Source organism: Myotis nattereri, assembly GCF_964212035.1.
Source record: "Myotis nattereri genome assembly, chromosome: 13".
Taxonomy (NCBI): Eukaryota; Metazoa; Chordata; class Mammalia; order Chiroptera; family Vespertilionidae; genus Myotis; species Myotis nattereri.
The window spans coordinates 30414298-30437929 of NC_138088.1; the positions used below are offsets into that span (position 1 = coordinate 30414298).

Sequence of the window (23632 nt, forward strand, 5' to 3'; positions counted from 1 at the left end):
ATGATAAACAGCATTGTTGGAAATGCCCACTAAAGAGTAAAAACAAAAAACCTGGTATAATCCTATCCTATATAATAAAAGCCTAATATGTTAAGTGTCCGACCATTTGTTCAACTGTTCGACCAGTCACTATGACACACACTGACCACCAGGGGACGGACACTCCAACTGGTAGGTTAGTTTGCTGCCGGGGTCCAGCCGATCGGGACTGGGTGAGATGGGGCAGAAACATCCTGGAGCCCTCCCACGGTCCCTTCCCTGGCCAGCCAACCTCTTGCGGTCCCTCCCTGGCCGGCTGGCCCCAATCAGGACTGGGCGAGACAGGTGAGATGGCCCGGATGGAGACTGGGTGAGATGGGCTGGACACACCCTGGAGCTCTCCCTTGATCCCTCCCCAACCCGATTGTGCACCGATGGGATCCCTTGGCCTGGCCTTAACCTCTCGCAATCTGGGACCCCTCGGGGGATGTCAGAGAGCTGGTTTCAGCCTGAACCCTGCAGGCCAGGCCAAGGGACCCCACCAGTGCACGAATCCATGCACCAGGCCTTTAGTACATTAATAAAGATAATTATAACAGCATAGTAGTTACTACTTAATATCAAATCGTGCTAAGCTCTTTAAACAGATTTTATAAATTAACCTTCATAATAATAAGTAGGAAATATGATTTCTATTTTTGTTCTAAGCACAGAAACTGAGATTTGATTTAATGATAGACTTCAGTTCCTGGCACACTCTCATGATTGGCCTGTGCCCACAGATCTTCCCTTTTCACTCAGCATACATTTTTAATATTTTCTTCCTTGATTCCCAACCTCAAGGCCCATTTTCTCCATTCTGCACAGGCAGATTAACACTTTACAGTGTTAATATATGTCCTGGATAATCATATTTACATATTGTTGCTAAATACACAGAGCTGTGTTGTTAATTTATGTAAATGCTATTGTGTTATAGAAAGCAGCACTGTGGTTTAAAGTTATACTTTGGTGCTGAATGTATACCTACTCTTTTGTTTCAAACCACTAAACAGTATTGTTATCTATCATATTTAACTGAACCATTCCACTAGTGATAGGCATCTATGTTACTCTGCTTCCCATGATCAAAACTACAGAATGGTGAATACACTGAAAATCACCACTTTTAGGTCAACTATAGTTTAATATTAGCAAGTTTATGCTGTTTAAAATAAGATATATCCTTTATATCTGAGCAAGACATTCTCTGATTCATATATGCAGACTTTTCTAAAGACCATTTTCAGAGCAGTTTTCGGTACACAGCAAAATTGAGAGAAGGCAACAGAGAGATACCCATATATCCCCATCTCCACACATGCATAGCCTCCTCCATTTATCAACATCCCCACCAGATTAGTACTTTCTTTTTGTTATAATTGATGTACCTCCATGGACAAATTCAAAGCAGAGTCTCTTCAAAGTTATTGTTCCTTCACCATGTTATTATAAATACTACACATTACCTTTAATTGCATGCTATTTATAATTATCTTATAAGTATATTGCATGAAATATTACATACACATATCACAATGTGTATTTCTGTGTGAATTTATATGGGATTACATATTTGAGATATCTTAAGGATGCACCCACATACTTTGCTTAGTACCTCCAAAATGTCATTTTTCTAACCTTGTGATTTATATTTTAGGTTCTGGGTACCAAAATAGTGCCAAAAGCAAAGTTTCTTATTTGGTTGTTTTTCATGTATAATAAATTCAAGTTCTGAACATACCATTTTTTTTGGTTCAATTATGTACAACTTTCTAACGGCCAATAGCAAGCTGATTAGTTGGAAAAAGAGTTGTTGCTTATCACTGATTTTATAGGACTGGAGAAATTTGATATTATTTGCTTGTATCTTCCTTATATGTTACATGACATATAGTGACTTTGCTTACATAGCTAGATATACAACTTTGCTTCCTGAATATAAATATGTATACTACTTCTATGCTTTTAAGTCTCTGTAAGTCTAATAACACAGCATTTTTAGATGCCATTGATAAAAAAATTATCTTCCAGATTTAAAAATACAAAAAGTTGCACTCATTATCTTTTAATCTCAAATTTAAATTTACTAATCTTTATACATTCCTAGGAAAGACTTAATTATAACATTTGCCAGATGTTTACCATTAGAAATAGGATACAAACATGATACCAAGTTATCTTCTTTGAGATGTATTATTACATTCTTTTGGCTCCTGCCCTCATCCATATATCTGAGACATTCATATTACAGGAGAGCCATACTTCTCTACTTATTCTGATCACTGGCTTTTAAATATCAGTTTAATTGATAAAAAAAGAAAGGCAGTTGACATGTCATTTAATCACCAGATTAGGACAAGTAAAATTCCAAAAATGATAATCAGATTCTCAAAATCCCCAAAAGAACCATTGCAAAACCTTATTTTCTGGCCCAGGGAGACAGTAATGGAATTAACAAAGCATCTCTGACTCATCAGTCCTGACAACTGTGATCACTGCATTGGTGGAGAATGTTCTTGATCTCCAGCAACATGGGCTACTTCACTGGTTTGCTTAGTAAGTCTGTCTTCTGCTGTTGTCTTATTGTTGTTTTTTCACTGCCTCTCCCAATGACTCAGAACTCCCCTCTCTTCCTAGGTACTCCAATATCCCAAAAAGGAAATTGGGAATGTTTTTACTGAAGTGACAACAACAACAAAAATTTTACAGCACACTTGACCTGTGTCTGTAGCCAAGTATTGCTCTGTTTGTAGCAAGCATGACTTTTGGTATGACATGACAATCCTCCAGCTTTAATTCTCTAGAGTAGAACTTCATCCACTCATAATTCTGTTATCAGACAACTGATAATAAGGGACTGCTGTGCATAAAAGCAGTGCACTCTTCATCTGGTATTTAATCTGGGAAAAGACTGAGTAGTTACCATTGGCTCTGAAGCTTGTTCAGTGAGGTTATCCATAATCTAGAGATTTAAAAATCTCCTTGAAATAGAACTTTCTCCCCCAAGTGTTCATGCCAAAGGACTTTGTGAGACATCAATTAAATAAAAGCAATGGGCTTTTACAAAGTAAATCTTTTTCTAACAAAAAGAGCCTGTATGAAACAACATGGATCACCCAAGTGTGAAGTGATTAATAGGACTATGTACCCAGCCAGAGACCTTTGAAATGAGAGAAAACATTTTTGGTTCATCTTTTTGCAAGGTCAGAATCAATTAGCATGTTCAATGGACAGTACAGTCCTGGCTTTTTCTTACAACCTGTAATAGACTCAATTATTTTTCAGGGTTGCTTCCATTCTGTAAATAAGCCAGTATTGCCTGGTTTAAACCAAAATGTATTTTTAAAGCATATTTTTATTGATTTTAGAGAGGAAGGGAGAGGGGGAGAGAGAGAGAGAGAGAGAAACATCAGTGATGAGAGAGAATCGTTGATTGGGGATTGAGCCCACAACCCGGGCATGTGCCCTTGACCAGAATTGAGCCTGGGACCCTTCAGTCCACAGGCTGATGCTCTGTCCACTGAGCAAATCTGGCTATGTCAAAACTAAATGTATTTTAATGAGAACTGTAGATCCTAATTCCTCTCCTTTCTGAGAGACTTACACAGTGGCAGAAATGTCATACCAAGGAAGATGAAATAGGTAAACAGTAAACTGTTTTGCCTAAATGTATAGTGTATATTAAATGTGTGCTCAATATACTGATAGTAATATCAACCTTACCTTTGATTTATTTTACTTATCCTGAATCAGGATTATCATTTGAACACATTAGCAAAATCAGGCAGATTTGTCCAACATGATGGATATTCACTAGGACTTATGTCAGTAAGATAAAAAGTATACCAAGGAGGTAGTGAGTTCAATTAGTGATTCCCCCACCTTTCTCTGCTACATAACAATCCAGAGAAGTTAATTGTCAGGACATAGACCTTTGGATTACACATACACTGGTTTGCTGTGGACAGGATCAATATATGGTCTGTCACTTTTTTTCTTTATCATTTTGAGGTCCAAATTCCTCCCAATGGCTGTGAATTATTTAGCAGAAATTGACAGAAAAAATTAATTGCATAAGTGAATATATAAGTAAACATTTTATAGGCTGCTCAGAGTGATCATCTTATCATCATTAAACTACTATCCTTGTACACAGAGGATAGAAAACCTGGGTATTATCTCTTTGTTTCTGTGCCTTACTCATTTTCTGTATAGGCGTCCAAATTTTCAAAAAGAGCTGGTAGTGTTCCAGAAGTTAATTTGTGAATCAGTTGTTTAAAACTAAGAATATATTTTCCCATAAAAACAATGTTTAAAATGATGGTTATGTTCTCAGGACAGCCTATAACATCCTTAAACTGTAATAAACTTTAATTCTAACAAAGCTGTATAAAATGGGCTTGATTTGTCAGAGCTTCAGTGGAATATGGTTTTGTTAAAGGAGGAGTCAAAATTATATTTCTTCCACCTCATCCCCCATGTACACCAATTTCTCAATAGCTGGATTTTGAGTGAAGAAGTAGGCAGTCTCAGTGCATTTGGTAGTGTTCCTACTGAATTAGTTTGTCTAGGCTTTGTCTGGGGGATACTGGGAGGAGGGAAAATTGTAAAACTCTAAATATGGAAGCTTAGAAAGATTCTAGTGCAAATTTGCCACAAAAAGCATCAAATTGCAAACAAACCAAAACAAAGCATGATACTAAATAGACTGTGTAGAGAAGACTACAAAACCCTTTGTTTGACCTCAGCTGGGAATGTGCACACCAGGAGATACAAATTGTTAGCTGCTCTGCACACGTCTAAGAATGATCGTGAGAGCATCCGAGTATTGATTCTGGAAATTTTTATACTTGGGAAAGTCTAAGTTATGTTACAGGAAAAAAAAAAAAAGCCTTAGCCTGGAAGTCTCAGCTGAGCCAGAACTAATCACATCATCTCCACCCAATCACAAGAGAACCAGGGGTGCAATCCTATGTATCTGGAAGCGGCGTGAAGTACGTGTTTAGGTAGAAAATCAGGAATATTTGTTGAAGTTTTTAAGACTGCCACACACAGATCGTTGACAAGCTGTACTCAAGCAGTGTGTGATAATCATCTTGCAAACTCCTACTACTAGTTTTGCAGATCTCAGATAAGTGCTAGGACTGGAAACTCAAGTGCCTAAATAATAATTACTGAGGTTCGATTGTGAATGTGTTAGTATAGCCAGTGGTCCGCAAACTCATTAGTCAACGGAGCCAAATATCAACAGTACAACGATTGAAATTTCTTTTGAGAGCCAAATTTTTTAAACTTAAACTATATAGGTAGGTATATTGTTATTAACTTAATTAGGGTACTCCTAAGGCTTAGGAAGAGCCACACTCAAGGGGCCAAAAAGCCGCATATGGCTCCAGAGCCGCAGTTTGCTGACCACGGGTACAGGCTATTTTCATAAATTTATAGAAATTTATTTACAGGGTGGGGCAAAAGTAGGTTTAAAGTGATTTCTGTGGAAAATAATGCAAATAATTAATAAATCATACTAAAAGAAGAAACTGCTTCTCATAATCAAAACTGTAAGCCTACTTTTGCTCCACTCTGTATGTATCACACAAAACCAAACAATGGATTTTTCTCCTAAGAAAAATGTGCTTGAACTGAAGGATTTTACTTGGAATCTTTCCTCTGGCCAATTTGATTGGAGAACCAGTTCTGTGATTTTGCTTTTGTCCCTGAATAGCACAAGAGGCCTCCTGTCCTATATCAGATCTTCTTCAGGTGCCCTCAATCCATTTTCTTTATCCCGCTAAATCAAGTATGCAGTGTGAAATGAGTAGCTCAAGATTTATTATAGTCAGTGGGTTCAAAAGCTCCCGTCTCTCTGATTCTTATACTGTCCAGGTTTTGAAGTGAAATTCATCATGCCCAGAGTATTTAACATTTATTAGTTACATAATTTTAATGTATTAAAAAATAGATGTATTGTCTGTTAATTATAAAAGAAAAATACTTCACTTTAAAAGTTCTATGCTGAATTGTTTATATTTTCTATAGTGCCAATTTTTAGTATTATCAGTGGAGGACTATTTTTCTAATCCTAAAAAAAAATAGTATTTGGATTAGATTTGAGAGAATTTCAAATCCATTTTATTTATTTATGTGTGTGTTTGCTGTTAAACTTCCAAGGATTTAACAGTGGTAAAGATAAAAATCCATTAATAAAATATATATAGTAATTGGTTTTACCCTTTTTTAGTTATATGTATAACTAGTAGCCTGGTGCACAAAAATGTGTGCACTCGGGGGTGAGGGTAGGGAGTGGGTCCAGACCCCTCAGCCCGACTTGCACCCTCTGTCATGTTCTGGGACCCTGGCCACACCTGGCCTAGGCACAGGCCTACAGGCTTGGGCAGCCTGGCTCTCGAGGCCCCATTTTATCAAGAGAACAAAGTCCGCATTAATTACAGCCCTCACAGAACCCAGTACACTGCATCTGTGCATACAACTGCCTCGTTCATGTGCCTGCTTTGCCCTACTGAATTACTAACATCTTGAGGACATAGCTCTGTCTTATCCTGCTTCAACTTCAGTGCTTGGCCTGGTGCCATGGACCTGAGAGGGTTTGCTGAGTGAGTGAATAATAAGTGAGTGAATGAGTGAATGAATGAGCAAGTAAGTGAATGAGCAAGCAGCTACCAGCTGGGGTAGTTCGCACTCTGCTCTGAGCTGCCTGAGGCAAACCTCCGGAAGTTCCCGCCCTGCTCCCAGCGGCCCCACTCCCCTCTCCCAGCTGCATAGTTTGTGCAGGACAAAGGCTGCCTGGGTGTGCGTTTTGGCAAATCAGTGCATTAGCACCTGCCAGCCTGGGATCCCAGCAGAGGGCCATTTGTGGGCATGGCCAGTGGCAGATCCAGGCTGCCTGGGTGTGCGTTTTGGCAAATCAGTGCATTAGCACCTGCCAGCCTGGGATCCCAGCAGAGGGCCATTTGTGGGCATGGCCAGTGGCAGATCCATGCATTAGCACCCGCCAGCCTCAGATCCCCTCGGGATGGACGTTTGTGGGTGTGGCTGGTGGCAGATCAGTGCGTTAGCACCCACCAGCCCGGATTGCCATGGGAGGGCCGTTTGTGGGCGTGGCCGGTGGCAGATCAGTGCATTAGCACCTGTCAGCCGGGGATCCCCCTGGAGGGCCGTTTGTGGGTGTGGCCAGTGCCAGATCAGTGCATTAGCACCTGTCAGCCGGGGATCCCTCCTGGAGGGCCGTTTGTGGGCGTGGCCAGTGGCAGATTGGTGCATTAGCACCTGTCAGCCTCGGATCCGCTTGGGATGGATGTTTGTGGGTTGGTGGTGGATCAGTGCCTTCAGCTGGGGATCCCATTGGGAGGGCCATTTGTGGGCATGGCCGGTGGCTAATCGCTGGGGTCCTGCTGCCAGCCCTGGGTCTGTTCCCATACGGGCCACCTGTCACCCGGGTCGCAAATAGCAGGCCCAGATGGCAGCGGGGCAGGTGGGATGGCGCTGCCCCACCCTCCCTGCAGTATGCAAATTAGCCGCCATCTTTGTTGGCGGTTAACTGCCATCTTGGCTGGTGATTAATTTGCATATCTCGCTGATTAGCCAATGGTAAGGGTAGCAAAGTTACGGCTAATTACCATGTTTCTCTATTATTAGATAGCTTAGTAATTTTGAGCAAACCAAATATTCCTAAAAAAATACTTTGGTTTTTCATATACCTTACAACTTAAAATTGTTTTATCATAGCAACCTGATGTTTTTGACAAGATGAATAAGTGTGGCATGCAGGTAATTTGTTCATTAAGTCCTTTGGATATAATAGTTGAGAGAGAGGAGAAAGAGAGAAAATCTAATGTTTTTTCCTTTTTCATCCAGTAACATTGTTTATTACTGATTAATTTATTCATTCTTTTATTGAGTACCTACTATGTAACTGCCATATGAGATGTTACAGATGGCCCCTTTGTACTTTCAACAAGAAAGATAAATTAATAAAATATAAGAAAATTAAGGAGGCGTATATGTTAAGAAAAACACACCCACTCTTTGTTGGTACATTTCAGTGTGGTGAACAGATAGTGAATAAATGAGCCAAACATCTGATATGCCTAATGATGAATGGTATAATGAAGGGAAATAAAACTGGAAAATAGAATGTCTGTATATTTGACTTAAGAAATTAGTAATTTCTTTGCTTAGAAGCATATTTTATTAGAGGCCCAATACATGAATTCTTACATGGGTGGGGTCCGGCCAGCCCAGCACCAATTGGGGCACATTACGGCAATTCGGGCAGATTGGGGCAGAGCCTGTCAGGAGGAGGAGATGGTGGGAGGCTGGTCAGCCTTCCTGCCCCGATTGAGGCCAGATCAGGTTGTGGGGAGGGGCCGTGGGTGATTGGCTGGTGGCCCTGCCCCTGATTGGGGTGGGGAGGTAATTGGGGGTGAGGCTAGTCGTGAGGAGGGGTGGTGGGCTAGCAGGTGGTCAGGAGCTGGGGGAGAGGCCAGGGGAGGTTGGCCAGCCAGCACCACCCCTGATTGGTTTGTGTGTGGGTGATCGGGGTTGGAGCTGGCTAGGAGGAGGGGCTGCAGGCTGATCAGAGTGGTGGGGGTTATTTGGGGGTGGAGCTGGCTGGGTAAAGGGGCTGTGGGTGAATCAGGGTGGTGGGAGCCTATAGGGGGGTTGGGCCTGGCTGGGGGGAGAAGCTGTGGGCTGATTGGGGTGGTGGGGGCTCATCAAGGGTGGGGCCAGCCAGGGGGGAGGGGCTGCAGGAGGTTGGCTGTCTGGCTCCGCCCCCTATTGGGATGGGCGATCGGGGGCAGGGCTGGCCCCAGGGGCAGGGGGATGCAGGCTAATCGTGCTGGGAGAGGCCAATTGGGGGCGGGGCCAGCTAGGGAGAGGGGACACAGGAGGTTGATTGGCCGGCCTCACCCCCTGATTAGGCCAGTTCGCTGGCCGCAGTGGGCGTCATAGCGACAGGTCATTTGGCCTTTTATATATATAGATTGTTTAAAAACAGGTTGAGAGAGAAGGGCAGAGGAGAAAAGAGAAGAGAATTTTCAAGAAAAACCTTGTGCTTAACAACCTGATGTAACAAATGCCTCATCCACATAGAACTGAACAGTTTCGATGTGCATTTATCATATGTAACTGTTCAGAAAGCACCAAAGCACTGTTTGTTGACCTAACCCAGTATTGGCAGGGGCCCTTCTCTAGAGAAGTGTTAAAATTGAATACTTTAAATCTTTCTTGCTTCTATTTATTTTATTTTTCTCTTGGGTTCATCCAGCAGACTAAAGAGTTTCCATGCTGAGCTCCAGTCATTCATTTTTTCAAGTATTACAACACAAAAATAAAACCTTTAAAGAATATGTGTGTGCATATATATATATATATATATATATATGTATATATATATACACATTTATATACATTCTAACAGAATAGGTTTAAAACTGATGACATTCTTGACATCCAATGTCAAAAAAAGGAGATAATTAGGGTTAGGTTGTGAATTAGACTATTTCATAACATATTTATTCTAGAATATAAACTTTCTACATTATATATCAGCAAATTGAAAAATGTTCATTTTACCATTGGGAGCTTTAGAAATGAAAACAAAATCAGTTCCCATCTATCCTTTTACTCATTACCATCCAGCCTCACTTCAATCACTAGGCCTGTTCAAATTTGAAAGGCAGTAGAGGGAACAGTCAGTCAAAAAATGAAACACAGACACAAATAAAAGGAATAAATAAATAAAATTATTCTTTTTATTTACTTCCTTAAAACACAAACACAGCACAATAACTGATAATAAAGGAATAGATTGCGCTTACACCTAACTGTTTCACAGAAGCACAGCATCCATTGACTAAGTAATTAATTGTGAATTTCCTGGTAAAACTGCTTAGCCGGTGTGCTTATAATGTCTGGCCTTCCCTTTGCTCCTTTAGTATTATTAATACTAGAGGCCTGGTGCACAGGATTCGTGCAATGGTGGCGGCATGGCCTGTGGCAATCAGCCTGCTGTGGGAACGTCACTCATCCAGGATAGCTGAGTGGCTGTGGACCCACCCTCTGAGCGGCTGCTCCTGCTGTGGGAGCAGCCGCTCATCCCAGTCAGCCGAGCAGCACTCCCCCTGTGGGAGTGCACTGACCGCCAGGTGGAAGCTCCTGTGTTGAGTGTCTGCCCCTTGGTGGTCGGTGTTCGTTATAGTGACTGGTCAACCGGTTGTTCTGGTTGTTCTGCCATTCGGTTACTGTGCTTTTATTATATAGACTAGGGGTCCGGTGCACGAAATTCATGCACTGGGGGTGGGGGTCCCTCAGCTTGGCCTGCCCCTTCTCACAGTCTGGGAGACCTCAGGGTATGTCCTACTGATGGCTTAGGCCCACACAGGGAGTGGGCATAAGCTGCAGTCTGGCCTCCCTCTGGAGGAGGCGACGAGCTGATCACAGCAAGGCACCGCCCCCTTGCTGCTGCTGCCCCTGGCCTCCCTCTACTGGAGGTGACCCGATGATCAGGGTAAGGTGATGCCCCCATCATGCCTCTGCTGCTGCCACTGCCAGCCTCAAGGCTGCCTGAGCCTCGGCCTTCACAGCCACTGCAGCTTGCCTGAGCCTCGGGCCCTTGCAGTGGCAGTAGCCATTGGCTACTTGCCTGAGCCCTGGGGCAGCCCTGGGAAAGTCTCTGCCCACCTGCACCTGCTGCATGCGCAACCTGCTGATTGGTCATTACTGTGACGGTGTCCTGACCAATTTGCATATTACCCTATTATTAGATAAATAGGATTAGCTAACTAGTTACAATCATAACAATTATGTTTGAAATGAGAGAATATTACCATGTTAAGAGATAAAATTATTTTTTAACATGTTCAGTTAAACCAAAATGTAACAATTGCAGAATTATTAACTAAAATGATGTAAATGATGACAATTCTCAATTTGGGACACATAAAGGTTGATCATTTTGTTTACTAAATTTTATTTTGAGTGCATTTTCAGTTTTTCTCAAGCTTAAGAATAATAATGAATGATAACCAAGCAGGTATGTCAGAAACTGATCTTTGATCATTTATATACATTATCATTTTTGCAAATGAGCCTAGTTCTCTCATAGTAATTGTTGAGTAATTTACATATACACTAGAGGCCAGGTGCCTGGATTCATACACTGGTGGGGTCCCTCAGCCTGGCCTGCACCCTCTCACAATCCGAGACCCCTCAGGGGATGTCGGAGAGCCAGTTTTGGCCCGGTCCCTGCAGGCAAGGATTCATGCACCAGGCCTTTAGTATGCATATAAGGTCTTTGGTTAATCTCTTCCTGCACTCCCCCCACCCCCATTCCCTCTGAGATTTATCAGTCTGTTCCATGTTTTCATGCCTGTGTTTTGGGCATCTGTCCCCTGGTGGTCATTGCACATCATAGCTACTGGCCGGTCGGCTGGTTGGACAGTTGCTTAGGCTTTTATATATTTAAAGATATATCAGTCTCATTTTGAAAATAATTGGTTCAAAGTATAAAATACTATGTTGGCTGATCTTAAAACCCCCAATACTGGGACATTTTGGTTCTAAGGATACCCGCTATATGATATATTGCCAGAACCAAAATGAATGTTTCTCTGTGTGGATATAATTATTAATAGGAAAGCAGTTTTCCTTTATTTTAGGTGGTCTTCCTTTTCTGTCATTGACCAGCTACAAAATTATTAAACACTATGAGTGTACATTTCTTCATTTGTAATATGAGGGTTTAGCTGAGTCTTTCTAAAACCTAAAACGTTCAGTAATTTTAAGAGAGATGACATCTTTCTAGGCCTCCATTACAACACATTTTAAAGAAAGGATGGGTTGCATGATCTTTGAGATCTTATGAAGTTCTCCTTGTGCTTGTGTATGTGATTGAGATTGTGGTTCTGTGTGTCTGTATCTATTCCTACTGAGAAAATAGACTTTGAGAGTAAGTTACAGGATATCTTATAAATAAGTAATTTTAAAATCCTAAAGAGAAAATAGAGGAACAATAAAATAAAGCAAAATTAGAAGATGTTCACACCATATAATAAGTTTATTGATTTTAGATATTAAGATATACATGGAGTCAATAAAGGTAATAATAGTAAAAACAAATAAACAAAACCCCCCAAAAAACCCAGATAGTGATTTTTGGAAGCCAGGTTTCTCAGTACTGGAGTGGGATGTTATAGATAAGCAAGATGAGAAGACTAGAATGGTCTATGTTTAAACTCAGATTTAGCTTAAAATAGATCCAGTTGGATACTTATTGAAATACAGTTACGTGTATATACATTAGTTAGTGCACACATGTATTTTGCTCAGTGATCTGAGAGGGCCTGGAAGCAGCAAGAGTCAAGTAGCAATGGAGCACTTATGGTATCCGGAACTTGGTTTTTAAGACCATTAAAGCAACTAGAATTCCTTGGATAAATGACTGGTGTTGAGGGATGTTTAAGGGTGTTTAATGAACCGAAGACGCAGAGGTTAGATGAGCACACAGGCGATTGATGCCAGGCAGAGGGCTACAGCTCACTCAGGCACGTAGCAAACTCTGTACTCTCAACCATTGCTTTTATTGGGGTTTGGCATGAGGTTAGTGTGTCAGCAGTTAATCAACTAAATCTTGTTTTGTTCTATATTATAACAATAGCATATTGAAGACAACTTGCAGCTGTGCCCTCCCTTTCTGCTTTACACCCATGACTATTTAATCTTATCCTTTCTCAGGGAGGTAAATGTTCCGGGAACTCAAGATTGTGTGCAGTCTTGACCCAGTGTGACTTGCTTGCAAGTCATGCGGTGCTCCTGATGGAACATCCACTTCTTCTTAGCAGGACTTCAGATCCTTGTTTACAAATGTCCAGCTACAGCTGGTTCTAGGGCTCAGCCAGTAAATACATACGATGAGGAAGTGTTCAAATTAGACAAACTCCTCACTCATAGGCTATGTCAGAGAACTCAGGAACAACATGCAAGAGCTCTTGATGGCCAAAGTTGGAATAATTTGAGCAACATAAGTAAGTAGTATTACAAGCCAAAGTATAAAATAAGTATCCTTGAGACTGTACTGACATGAGTAAGTGACTGGATAAATAAATACATGGGGGAGAAAAGACAAACCTCTCAACGTACAAGAATTACAAATAGATGTTTTAGCTACTCCATCTTCAAGAAGAGGAACATAACTTCTCATTCCTTAAGTGTGGGCTGTACATAGTGACTTTCTTCCAAAGAGTATTGCATGGGAATAGGGGCAGTGAATTTACATTTGGTAAACCTCAAAGACACTACCTCAGTCAAATGATCAAGGTAAACATCCATAATGATGTCTTCTCAATAGTGTAGACCCTTAATAAATGATAAAACTGGAACTTTACCTCTGTGGTCTTCCTCCCCCAAACCAATAATCCCAATTGAACCATGGGAAAGGCATTTTTAAAATCCCAATGGAGGAACAATCTACAAATTATCTGACCAATATACCACAAAACTGAATAAAAAGCAAAGTTTGAGCAACTGTAATATCTAAAAGGAGCCTAAGGAGATAACAAAATATAATGTGGTGCCCTGGGTGGCATGGTGAAACAATAAAAGAGTAAGAGGACACTAGATATAAACTAAAAAAATCTGAACAGAGTATGAACTTGTTTAAGATAGTGTGTCAATACTGTTTCAATAGTTGTGGCAAATGTACCATTGTAATGTGAGATGCTAATGATAAGGGAAACTGGATATGGGCTATGTGGAGTTCCCTGTAAGCTGTCTCTAATTTTTCTGTGAATATAAAAGTATTCTAAAATTAAAATTTTATTAAATAATTTAATATTTTAAATTTGATTACTAAATCAAGATTTTTAATTTATTCAACAGTTTTTGATATATTATCAAGTTTTGTTTTTTCTTCTGAACGTTTTCTTTACAGTTTTTTACAAAGCAGTATTTTTTTTGGTAAAGTTTCTCTGAGGTTTCAAAGGACTTTAGAACAATTTAAAATGTTGCCTTGATCATATGAATGGGAGTGGCTGACTATTAGCGTTTAATGTTCAAGAGGCTTTTGTAGGTGTATTGATAATATGTTTCTCTCAGGAAGATAAAAATAAGGCAAATATTCACAGTGCCAGAATTGTCACTCTAGGATTGCAGAGACATTGGGGGAAATCTGGTTTAATAAGGGATACGTGTGGATTTTGAAGACTTTTCTGTAAGGATATCACACATTCTATTTTTAACTTCATTCATAATGTCTTCTTTATCATTCCATTTGGGTTGGATTTTTGATTTTTATGCTCACAGGAGTGACATTGTTGCAAATTAGCAATTGCAAAACTTAGATTGTAAAATTGACAATAATAGGGATGGTTTAGAATTAAGCAAAAATATTGTATTCTGAGGATTAGTTATCTTTTTTTTTTTTACAGACACTTTAAAAAATGTTTTTATTGATTTCAGAGAAAGGAAAGAAGAGGGAGAGATAAAACATCAATGATGAGGGAGAATCATTGATCAGCTGCCATCTGCTTGCCCCCTACTAGGTAAATTCAGCCCGCAACCCAGACATGTGCACTGACTGGGATTCAAACCATGACCTTCCAGTTCATGGGTCGATGCCCAACCACTGAGCCACACCTGCTGGGCTAGTTATGTTTTGAAATGAAAAAAAAAATAGTAAGTTTACTGGCTTGTCTAATGTTGTAGGAGTAAAGTTGGTTTGTTTGGAAATTTTATACATCCCCTCTCTTTTTCCATTTCAATTGACAGCTCTTCACCTTCCTTCTCTCTTCTCTGACAGCCTGCTGACATGTCTTGGTATCTTCTCCCTCTGTTCACTTTCTCTAACCTCTCCCTCAGGGAAACTAAAATGTCAGCTTTGACTCTGGAAAAAAATTGATTCTTCTTTGGTAGTTTACTTCTCCTTCATAATATTCTTTATTATATTGTTTGGATGCACATGTGCCATTATATTAGTAAAATTATAAGAAGCGCAATTATTATTTTCCATTCCCTTTTTTTATAGTACATTGAGGGATCTCCAAGAATTAGTATTCAGGGATTTAACTGATTCGGTAACTTATTATCTCTGTTTTTCTCTCAAAACATGATAACTTGTAAATTTCCAGTGGCTATGTTCCCATTGATGGGGGAGACAATGAAGTTTAATACCTCCACAGAAAAACTACTTGCCATGATCTACCCAATATATTAAGTTTAGACTCTGAAGAGGTTATATTACTGTAAAATCCTGGTGTACTATAATTTATGGCGGAAAAAATGTACTCTCATTTTTTAAAATTCAAATTTTTAGTACAAGTGTGATTTATAAGGATATAAGTCTTTGGTAAACAATGTTAAGTTCCCCATTAATGTCTAATCAGTTTCCAATAAGGAGTCTCTGTGATTGTACCTATTGAATAGATTTCAGGATTTAAACCATTTCTTCTTGTAAACAGAATCTCAAAACCACTTTAATTTTTATTTTAAAATCCCATTAAACACCTCCCTCCAGGTAGACAAAAGGATCTAAATGGAGCATAGAACAAGTAGACCCATCAGTTATCCGAGAGATAGGAAAGTCCAAGAATAGTCATTGAGGGATAGCAAATGGAAATGGGTCAGAGAGGGTAATGTTGCTGAAAATTAAGACCAGAAATGAAAATCAAATGGAAAAATAAAAAGGGTCAGTTTCTAGGAATTATTAGAGACCTGGGTGGAATCCCATGGAGAATCCAGTAGACAAATTTGGGTAAAAAGAGGTTAAATATATAGGAAAGGAGCCATAATTTATAGGCATATGAGAATGTGTATCTATCAAAGCATCAGAGATAATGCTCCTGCTCAACTCACACAAGGCAGGAAGTCACAGTGTCAGTAACATCTTTTTTCTGATATTGAAGTGGAAGTGGACGTTGTCTCTGACACATACAAGCAAAAGAACTGTCCATTCTTCAATAGAATATTGGGAGCCAAATGCATGTTAAATAGTAGCCAGAAGTGAAATGAGGTAGAAGACATATTTAGATGCAGCTAGAAAAGGAATTTAATGATCCAAGCATAGACATTAGAAACTAAGCCCACACTGGAAATCTGAAACCTATGCTTACTAAAGAAAATATCAAGTTGTGTTCTATAAAGTATAGATTTTAATAATTGGCTCCTCAATAAATGTGACAAAGTTATTAAGGTTTATGTGAAATTACTCCAGACTGTTACATAAAACCCAAGAAACCTTACATAATCCAAAAGAAAACTTCTGGGAATTTTGTTTGTTAGGAAATTGGGCTCATAAATTGCTAATGCCTTTTCTAGATATTGCCCGTAGTAAAAATATATTAAAGAGAGGTGTAGGAGGCTTAACTATAAATATATACAACTGCCTTACATCATAAAAAGTCTTTTAATATTATGCAATGATGTGGATAGATTAATGAAAGAACTTATTCATATATGCATAATCCATGGACAGACAATAGTTCTGTGAAGGCTTGGGGAGGGGGCAGGAGTGGGGGGAAGGGGTCAATGGGAGGGAAGGGGGGCACATCTGTGATACTTTCAACAATAAAGATAAAGATAAATTAAAAAATCTAATTACCTGTCTCATGTATCCCAGTTGACAGCTTGGGGGATGTTATTAATGCACTAGTGACCTGGTGCACGAAATTTGTGCACATTAAAAGGGAATTAATTAGAGGAAATATTTTAATATTGCTATTTGCCCTTTCTCTATAATAGAAGTGTCAGAGATGAAAGAAAATTAGTAAATTGTATATGAAAATCTTCCTCCTGTCAGAGTCTGGGGTTGCCCACATGAACCAAAGTCAAGTCCAGGTCAACCCATACGCGCCTCAAAATCACATGAGACCCAGACTTGGCTGGCCCCACCCCCACTGGGCTAGACCCAGACCCGGCCGGCCCCACCACTGTAAAGCCCTGCCAGATGGGGGGTGTGGCCTCAGATTTCCTGGCCTGGGCCAGGGGGTGCGCCTTGAGGTCCCCTGGCCGGGGCCAGGGTGTGAGGCCAGAGGTCCCCCGTCAAGCCCCGCCAGGCGGCGGGTGCAGCCTCAGCTCCCTAGGCCTGGGGCAAGGTGTGTAACCTAAGGTCCCCTGGCCTGAGCCAGGGCAGGGGGCATGCCTTGAGGTTCCCTGTCAAGCCCCACCAGGAAGGGGGCACAACCTCAGTTCCCTGCTGATTGCTCATTATGGCTTGTTACGGGAATTTGGCCTCGGCTGTGGGCGTAGCCATCTTGGCCATTATGCTGTGACAGTCAATTTGCATATTCCTGCTTTATTAGATAAGATTCCCATATGTCTGAAACGTTCCATTTAAGCAGAGCACTTTCTGTAGCATCAATGTATAAAATAGGTAAAAGTGGACTGGTTGACTTAGCTGGTGAGGGATTTCCAGCATAATTTTGACCACATTGCCTTTTATCAGCCTTCACAGTGGTGCCAGGTAATGGGAGTTCTAGGTTTCTCTGGAATGTAAGATAAATCCACTGTTGTGAACCACGTAACCTTCAATGACAAATACTACACTCTTGGGTCACATTAGTTTTTTGTGTTGTTTTTTTTTGCAGGTCATTTAGAAGCATTGGAAAATCATTTATCTTTTACCATTTCAATAATTTTAGTGAGAAAATACAGTCATGTTTTAAAAATAGTAAGAAAATAGTTACATAAAAATGAATCAGTATCCCATTATTATTTTCCTATTATATTTTCAAGATATATTACTGTTATGAATGCTTATGAATGTTTCCAAAAATACTTGATGCACTTGCATATGCACACACAGACACATGCTCCTCTTTATACATATGAGAATGTAAATAACATGTCAAAGTTCTGATAGATTAAATATATACTTGTATCTTAAATATATATTAAATGTATGCTTATATCTTTTTAAAAATATATATTTTATTGATTTTTTACAGAGAGGAAGGGAGAGAGATAGAGAGTTAGAAACATCAATGAGAGAGAAACATCGATCAGCTGCCTCCTGCACACCTCCTACTGGGTATGTGCCCGCAATCAAGGTACATGCCCTTGACCGGAATCGAAGCTGGAACCTTTCAGTCCACAGGCCAACGCTCTATCCCCCGAGCCAAACTGGCTAGGGTTGCTTATATCTTATTAAACATATACTTGTATCTTATTAAATGCTGCATAGAATTTCAATGTTTGGATAAGCCATTATTTATTTTACCAATCATTATTTTTTATTTTTTTAATATATTTTATTGATTTCAGAGAGACAGGGAGAGGGAAAGATAGAAAATCAATGATGAGAGAGAATCATTGATCAGCTGCCTCCTGCATGCCCCCTACTAGTGAGAGAGCCCACAACCCCAGCATATGCCTTGACCGGAATCAAACCAGAGACCCTTCAGTCTGCAGGCCAATGCTCTATCCACTGAGCCAAACCAGCTAGGGCTTATCAATCATTATTAATTAACTATATATTTTACCGTAGGCTAAATTTTTATTAAAAGCTATTATTTAATGACCATCTTTATAGATATATTTATAAATGTGTGCACATGTTTATGTAGATGGAGCCCTAGAGATGGAGTTATTGCAGAATTGCTGTCAATGAGCTATGGGGGAACTCATGTCAACAATGATATGAAAGGTACTGTACCTCTGCTTCTTCCACCATGTGGTAAGTCATTACATCTATTTTATTTTTGCCAGAGATTTGAAAATGCTGTATAATTTTTTATTTTATTCTGCATTTCTTAGTAGTAGGCAGACTGAAAATATTTTCATATATTTCACAGCCATTTCATTTTTTTTATAAACTGCCTGTTCATATCAGTTGCCAATTTTCTATTTAATGTTAAGGAAATTGCCCTCTTTTAAATGGCTTGAAAAAATATCCAAAGTTTTCTATTTTAATTTTTATTACTGAATTAACACTTGATATTATTTTTTATGGATTTGATGTAAAAGCTAATTGTGAGTAATTATTACTGTCAGAAACTCTTTTTTTTACATTATCTAGTTAGCTGCATAAAATGCACCTTAGAAACAGAATTTCCCTTTGTTTCCATAATTATAATAAATATCTTGAGTAGTTATTTTTTTCTCATTTCAATAATGAGACATATATACTATTTTCCTTTTTGATTCATGATTGCTGGAATTTCAGAGTCAAGTTTAAATATTTGTATTTGCTGTCATTTTTAGTATATTTCTATCCTTTATTTTGCAATCCACTTTTTACTTTAGATCCATATTTTATTGGGCAATCTGAAAATAGTGCTATTATTTCTATGTGTGTATACATATATGTGTGTAGATCTAGCTGAGTTTATAGGGGTGTGTGTGTGTGTGTGTGGTGAGGGAGGGAGAGGGACAGAGGAAGGGAGAGAAAGAAATCTGTTCCAAGCAGCGTGAAATTATTAACCTTGACAGTAATGTCAAAATTTAGTCTTTCTGGTTATCTACTTCTACATAATATACTTCCACAGAATGTAATGGCTTAAAACAACATGCTGTCTTTTATAAATTTTGAGATTGATGAGCTGGACTAGGAGGTTCTCATTGAGTTACAGGTAGATGGCAGCTGAGGTTGGAGTCATCGGAAGTTTTCTTCACCTTCTTACACTTAGACTGAAATAGCTGGACTAAGGGGGGATTAGTCATTTCTCTCTCTCTCTCTCCACATGACTCTGTCATGTGGCTTATTGATCTCTTTCACAGCCTCACAATCTCAGGAAAATTGGATTTCTTACATGGTGGCTCAGAATTCCAGGAGATTCAAGGAGAGAGTACATAGATCTTGATCCTCAATGAAAGAATTATCAAAAGATTTATACCATCTGTAATGTCAAATGCCATCTAACAAGAGTATATTGCTTTGGATAAAATTACTTATAATATATTGGTATATTCTATAAATATATGTATCATGCAATACAGCTGATACTTAAACATATATTCATGTATTCTCTACTATATTGTACTGAGTATAATTCTGTGCATGTCCTATTCTCTATATGAAGGTGTTTTATTACTCTTCATCTCTTCCTCACAATTCTATAGGTTGCTATTATAATTCCCTTTAGTACCTTTTTGGCAATAGGCACAGAGTAATTTGTTTTAAGTTAGATTGCTAAGCATTAGTGTTATAACTGAAATTTTAATCTAGTGACATAAGAATTTTTATCCTGGGAATTGCTAGGATGATGTGATTATCTACAGGAGGGGGCTCAACAGGGAATACATGTAGTTGCTCATAGATCCACAGAATCTTTAAAGACTGCTTTTCAGCCATAAATAATATTATCACTAAAACAGTCTTTTTTTAATTTATAAATTTATTTTTTATCAAAAGTTGAAAATAGAGCTATGAGGCAGGAGAACACATATAAAGGTAGAACACATATAAGGATCTGCATTTAAAAAAATATTTCAAATACAAATGATGAGGTTCAGAGAATTTATATCATATGTATAAGTCACATAGCTAGTATGTAACTGAGCTAGGATTGGAATCTGGGTGTTCAGTCTTCCAACACATGGTTTCTCCTACCATATCAGCAATCTCTTCAGGCTTGACCCTAATAATCTTTGACTTCATAAAGTCTTCAGAAGCACCCTATAGAGTAGGTGTTTTTTTCCCCAATTTTCAGATGGCAAGATTGCAGTTAAGATGAGTAAAATAGCTTGCCTAGGCCATAGCTAACAAGTGTTTGCCTGCATCTATTATAAATTCTTTCCTTCTTGCTATTGAACCATTCTCAGTATGTGATGTGGACACTCATTTCTAGTAGCGTTTTTAGCAGTTTACTAAATTATTATTGCTCTAAGATTAAATGGTTGAGTGTATATGGAGTTGTTTATGTACTGTCTATAAATAACCCCTAAAATCCTGTCTCATTCTCTGCAATTAAAAAAAAAATGCCTCCATGCCAACTGCTACCAAATGGAAAGTATCAATGTGTTGTGGAGTCATTTGCTCTTTCCCAAATTTCAGGTGCTCACATTTTTATTCTGATTAAAATGCTCTCATTGATTTTTCAAATTTTATAAAGTGAAAAGCCTAAGATAGACTGAGAATTCACCACTGGGAGCCATGGCTTTAAAATGATTTGTGACTGTTCTTCAAATAGAACAGAGAAGATTAGGACTTATTTCCTGTAAGGATGATGCTGATTTTCATCTTTTTAAAATCTTACCAGAATAGAAGCTATATTCATTCTTCACAAGCCAAAATACCTTTCTCATATATATGGATATTATGATAATTTTTAAAAATCATCTTTCTGTGAACTGATTTCAGCAATAATTAGAAATAGGCTGCATTTGTGACTAAGTGGCCATCTCAACTCTAGTTAATCTCTGTTCAAGACACTGAAATAGAGCACGCTAGTTGCTTTCTATGTGTTTTTAGATTGAGTTAGCAGGGAGATTGAAATAACTGTTTTCCTCTAAGGTATAGAATCTAGTTCTTTGGCAACAAGATAGGGAAGTTTTATTTTTCATTTACCCCTCTTGTTCTGTTAAGAGGATAAATATATCATTTTGATTGCACAAAGATAGATACTTTAATTCCAATATCAACACATTAATTCTTCAACATAAAATCAGATGAAATTTGTTAAGGGCTTTCAGTAAAATAATTAATCTGCAGGATTTTAAAGGCTTAAGATTATTGACATAAAGGGAAGTAACGGTATGTTCTTCCATCTGTTTATGTCTTCCTCTATATCTTTTTTCAACGTCCTGTAGTTTTCTGAGTAGAGGTACCTCTTTAGTTAAGATTATTCCTAGGTAGCTTAGTTTTTTTGGTGCGATGGTAAACGGGATTGTTTTTATAATCTCTCTTTCTGAAAGTTCACTATTGGTGTATAGAAATGCCTCAGATTTCTTGGGGTTAATTTTGTATCCTGCTACATTGCCAAATTCATGTATTAAGTCTAGTAGCTTTTTGATGGAGTCTCTAGGGTTTTGTATGTATAATATCATGTCGTCTGCAAATAAGGACAGTTTTACTTCCTCTTTTCCAATTTGGATGCCTTTTATTTCTTCTTCTTGCCAAATTGCAATGGCTAACACTTCCAATACTATGTTGAACAGGAGTGGTGAGAGGGGGCATCCCTGTCTTGTCAAGGACACACTTAAATTCAATAAATCATTTTTATCAAATATGAATCTTTAAATATTTAAATTTAAAATACATACTTTAAATAATCTGAGGTTATTTGGGTTTAAGAAAATACAATACTATAAAAAGCAAATGCTTATAAACTCTCAAGTTTATAACAGAACCTCAATCAAGTGTCTATATTTTACACACATGAGATTGTTTGACTAAACATTATTTTACTTAAATGTGCAGAATTTTTTCTATCATGGAATTCTTTCACAAACTTGAGCTTTATCATAATACCACATGTTAAACTTTCCTACATAAAGGAAATTTAAAGATAATTGTTTATTTTGTCTGTGAACAAGTATCCTTTACAAATAACTTTGATCAATTGGTGTACTGAATTACCATATTGAATAGGGAATCCCAAGACTAATCTGTTCTAAATCTTAATTCCATTTATCTTTTAACATAATATCAAAAAATTTTTACTTTTAAAGGTTGCAATAATATTGTGATAGGCACCTTGTTCCGTTAGATAAAACTAGGGAAAAAGAACAAAGGACCAGAAGAAAAGGAGAAAATATATTATTCTTTTTATTACAAAAAAGATTATTTGAGTCAGAATATGGGTGTTTAAGATTCCATTTATTACTATTAAGCACACATTTTGAGTGTTTTTTTTCTTATTTGAGATAGTCTCAGCTTGACTATTTCATTACCTTCCTTGAAATTAAAATTCAAAATATAAGTTTATTAAAGTGAAATATAAATATAAATTTATCAAAATTATCCACTGGTAGTATGGAATTTTACGAGTTCATGTTTGTATATTTGGAAACTCATTTTCTTCAAAATCCAGAGAGTTCTTCTAAATCTTTCCACAATTCCCAACAGGAATATTCAGAAAAGATTCTCAGATATTTAATAGTTGGTAAATAGAGTAATATAGTCGAAGGCTGTCCTGGAATCCCTTTCCAGAAGTACTTACTTGCAATGAATATAAATAAGGCAATGAATTATTATTTGTTACCTTATCTCCTCAGAGAACCATTTTATCTAGATGATTATTTTTTAAGACTATGAAAGGTTCTATACTCTTGACGCTTCTGTTACATGTGCTATCACTTCATATGCTTAAAACATAATGACACATATTTTGGCATGTGCTTTTTTATGATAATTCAAGCATATTCACTCCACAGTTCCCCATCAACACAAACATCTGGCATTTCCGTATATAAAAGGGAGCATTTCTGGGGTTTTACAGAAAGTGACTCTAGTTCCCTTTAGCTAAATCAGGATAAGAAATAGTTCAGGGTAACCAGAGACGGACACTAATATATGGTGTCTATAAGCATCATTGAAACACTGAAGATGTAACAGCTACTTAAAAACTCAGTGACAATGCATGAAAAGCTTCAAAGGAGCTCATCTTCTGGGAAACAAATTCTAAGCCATGGCAGCTGTCATTCCATAATCAGTTTTGTC

At 38.3% G+C, this 23632-nt stretch overlaps 1 protein-coding gene across 1 annotated transcript in view; it reads left to right on the plus strand.

The window, feature by feature from the left end:
* The window catches only part of PCDH15 (protocadherin related 15), a 1196276-nt gene that overhangs the window by 140149 nt on the left and 1032495 nt on the right, over nucleotides 1–23632 (plus strand). Inside the window, exon 3 of the mRNA XM_081104785.1 lies at nucleotides 18597–18706. The gene's annotated coding sequence lies outside the window, so the exon portion shown is untranslated. The remainder of the gene's footprint in view (nucleotides 1–18596; nucleotides 18707–23632) is intronic.